The sequence below is a fragment of the Penaeus monodon genome, chromosome 11, assembly GCF_015228065.2.
Source record: "Penaeus monodon isolate SGIC_2016 chromosome 11, NSTDA_Pmon_1, whole genome shotgun sequence".
NCBI classification, from domain to species: domain Eukaryota; kingdom Metazoa; phylum Arthropoda; class Malacostraca; order Decapoda; family Penaeidae; genus Penaeus; species Penaeus monodon.
The window spans coordinates 44,683,087-44,686,531 of NC_051396.1; the positions used below are offsets into that span (position 1 = coordinate 44,683,087).

General features: G+C 52.9%; 1 protein-coding gene across 1 annotated transcript in view; it reads left to right on the forward strand.

Moving 5' to 3' along the window:
• Positions 1-2,079: 2,079 nt before the first annotated feature.
• Positions 2,080-3,445, forward strand: part of LOC119578972 (forkhead box protein C1-like) — a 37,567-nt gene continuing 36,201 nt past the window's right edge. Inside the window, exon 1 of the mRNA XM_037926660.1 lies at positions 2,080-3,445. This exon is cut by the window's right edge and continues 555 nt beyond it. The gene's annotated coding sequence lies outside the window, so the exon portion shown is untranslated.

Here is a 3,445-nt window from a genome sequence, read left to right on the forward strand (position 1 = left end):
GTTGTAACTGTTCCCATCAGTGTTGCAAGTGCATCTTATTATCTAGCGGTGTATTCATCGTGTGTGGCCTTCGATCGGTTAGGCGATAGCACGAGGCAGGGTCAGCCTTCCTTGGTCGGCCAGGTGGTAAAGTTGGGCAAGGCACCACACCGTGGCTGACTAGGTGGTGAGAGACGAGGCAGCACCACGTGGTTAGCTAGATGGTGGTGCGAGGCAGGGTAGCAGGTGAGGTGAGGTGAAGCCACGTGAGTCAGTACTGGCTGTTGGTGCTCAGATGGTGAACCTCACTCGTTCATTGCTTCTACCTTCTTGAACTTTTTGCACGATTGCCCACAGTCTTTTCCTCTCTTAAATTATTGCATTTGTGCCTCCGAGTCCAAAAGGACAAAGGGAAGAACAAGCAGAGACACACTGACGAGAATGTATATCTGTGCACGCAAACACACGCGCACGCACACACACACACACACACACACACACACACACACACACACACACACACACACACACACACACACACACACGGTCTCACTCACGCACATACACATCCACACACGCGCGCACATGCTCGTACAACAAATCGCGTGGAAAGTAGCAAGCAGCAAAAAGCGCTGGCGTTGTGTACCTTTGCCGATCTCCGGGGGAATATCTCTTGTGCGAGGCAGATATGATGGCAGCCGTGGCGTGCGGAGATGGTGTTCGGAGAGCGTGTTCTGGTCGTGCAGGTTTAACTTCTGCATTATTGTAGCCTGATGAATCAAATGTTACCTGGAAATTTGGTGATATAAATCGTGGCGGAGTTGTTGATTACAGAGAGGCGGCTGGTGTTGACTGCGCGACCCCTGGCAGACATTCCGCGGGTCTGGCAGTCCTCGCCTACCTGGTGGTCGCCGTTGGTGGTCAGCCCAACACCGGTTATGTACAGGTGTTTCTAGACCCGATACCCGCAAGAGGCAAGTGCCCGCACATGTTGATCACGTGGAGGTGCGGGTCAAGCCCGAGGATAATCACGTCGAGGGCGGTGTGTCCCCCCAGGAGCACAAGGATGACGCAGGCGGACGATATCCGAAGTGGAGAGCGTCAAGGACCTTACCCCCCCCCCCGCCCCCCTATCCCGCCCGTCGCCAGAAGGGTCACGAGATCATCTGCGCCAGAACAACGGATCAGGTGTTGGAGGGTCACGGGAGGCGCGTGAGGAGGCGTGGGGGCCTTAGAGCGGCGTGGGCGTGGGAATATTGTGTGGGTATGTGGGCAATGGGCAGTCCCAGGTGACACTGAGGTCGGTGGGCTGGGACGTGGGCGTGATCTCAGGAGATGGTATCATGATGCGAGGAAGGGTGCTGAGACAGCTGGGTGGCGGGCGTGCTGCGGGCGGCTTGTGGGCGTGGCTGTCACTCCACAACGCATCCGGACTCCCGCTACGCTGGGAAACTTGATCCCTGGGCCGCTGTCACGACCCAGGCCACGAAAAACTGCCGCCAAGCGAACAGGTGGTGGCGGCTGAGGCTGGCAGGACGCCAAGGCGGCACACAGCGACGGGTGGTGGCGTTCGGGGGCCGTGTTTCACCTGGAACACCCACGTGCCCACCCCGGAGCCTCAGCGCCCCCCAGCCCGCGCCCGACGCCCAAACGTGGCTAGAACCAATGTGTAGGTCGGGCTGGAGGTGTGTGGTGTCGCCGTGGTGGTCTCGGGCAGGGTGGTGGCGGCAGCCCGGGGGGAGGCAGCGCGGCCAGCCACACACACACCATAACAAACACCGTGCTTCACACGCGAACCAAAACTTTTCGCCCGTGATTACGTACGTCTTACGGGCCTCTGGCGGCTCAGTTCTGTGCTTTCTGGTCCTCAGGTTTGCCATCTGCATGTCAATAAGTACTGCACGCAGCCAGCTGCAAATTCCTTGCATATACGCGTAGAAAATGCACCGTGAAAGTGAACGAAGGTAGCGTAAATGAACGGAGATGGCGGCGCGAGTCTACTAGACCAGGGCATCAGACCGGGGCCCGAGCGGAGTCAAGCAGTCTACAGGGTCGGTTCTCTCCGTGCAGTCACCTGCCAGCCAGTTGTACTACGGCGTGCTGAGAGCGGGGACCTCCTGTGCGCGTCTCTCCCACGCTGCCTGCCACGCCACCATCACCGCCGCCGCCCGCCGCCCGCCGCCGCCCGCCACTTTGACTATTGTTGCGAAACTTCATGCTGTGTATCGGCTTCATTTGAGCGACGTCGACCCTGGTTCCTCTCGAGTTTAATCATCTCCGAAGATCTTGAGCTTTGAGTGATTCGCATATTACTGAACCTCCTCCAGCCTTTGCATGACATTCCACACCGCTCCAACATTCCACATTCATCAAGATCTGTCACATCTCTGTACTTTTCCTCTCATTCTGTCCCTGATTGTTTTGCCAGTTATCGCCAATATATCTGTTCACTTGTTCTTTAACCAAAGAAATAATAACAATCTCTTGGTATTATCAGATTTACATATTCCTTGATATTGCCCTGAATAACAAAACTCCCCATCACCCACTAACTCTCTTTTTATACCTAACATTTTTATAGTATTAAACCTGGCTCTCTCTCCGAAATCTAATACTTGCCAACCAAATATCTCTTCTAAACACCAAAGTTTTCTTTTATCCAAATATCTCCTCGCACTTGTCCTTTCAACCCTATTTTCCGAGTTTTATGTATCCAATTTTGACCTTTCTGCGTGTCCCATCATTTAAGATCCTCCAGCTGAAGACGCAAGCACTATTGTATTATCTCCCAGTACAAAAAGTATATCATCTTTCTTTTTATGCCCTTTCTTTTCCTATCTTTCCTTTCCTTGAACTAGGTTTCCTGCATTTCTGAAATTTATATCGCAAGTAATTTTGAACACATCTAGCATACCTTCTACTTTTATCCTGCCGAAAGGCTTTCTAAGAGTAGCTTTCCAGCCAGCATGTTTCGATAACTACTTGCCTCTTCCTAAATATTAATTTTCCCCCGATACTTGAACCTGCAAACAGCTATTCCTTCCTATCGATGCCGACACTGTCCTGGCTTCAACTCTTTTCCAATAACATTTTGCCACTCCTTATATAACCTTCCCAGCACCAACACTCGAACCACCTTACCGCTAACACCTGAGACATTCCTCATCCTCTGGCACAAGCACAGTTACACTATCCACCTTCGTATCACAAACAAACACCAGGACTTTCTCCCCTCCTTCGCTCTTCCACATGGTATTTGTTTCACCTCGAGGAGCTCGAACCAGAGTGTGTCATCACCTCTCTTGCTTCACGTGGCTGAGGGTGTTTGCTGGCCGGCGTTGTGTGTGTCCGCAGCACTGACATTAATTACCTGGAAAAGTTGGGCACGCATATACATCTGGTGGCTTACGGGGAGGAAGATTCGTAACGGGCGCTCCGTCTCTGCTGCGTCTGAAGCCATCAATAC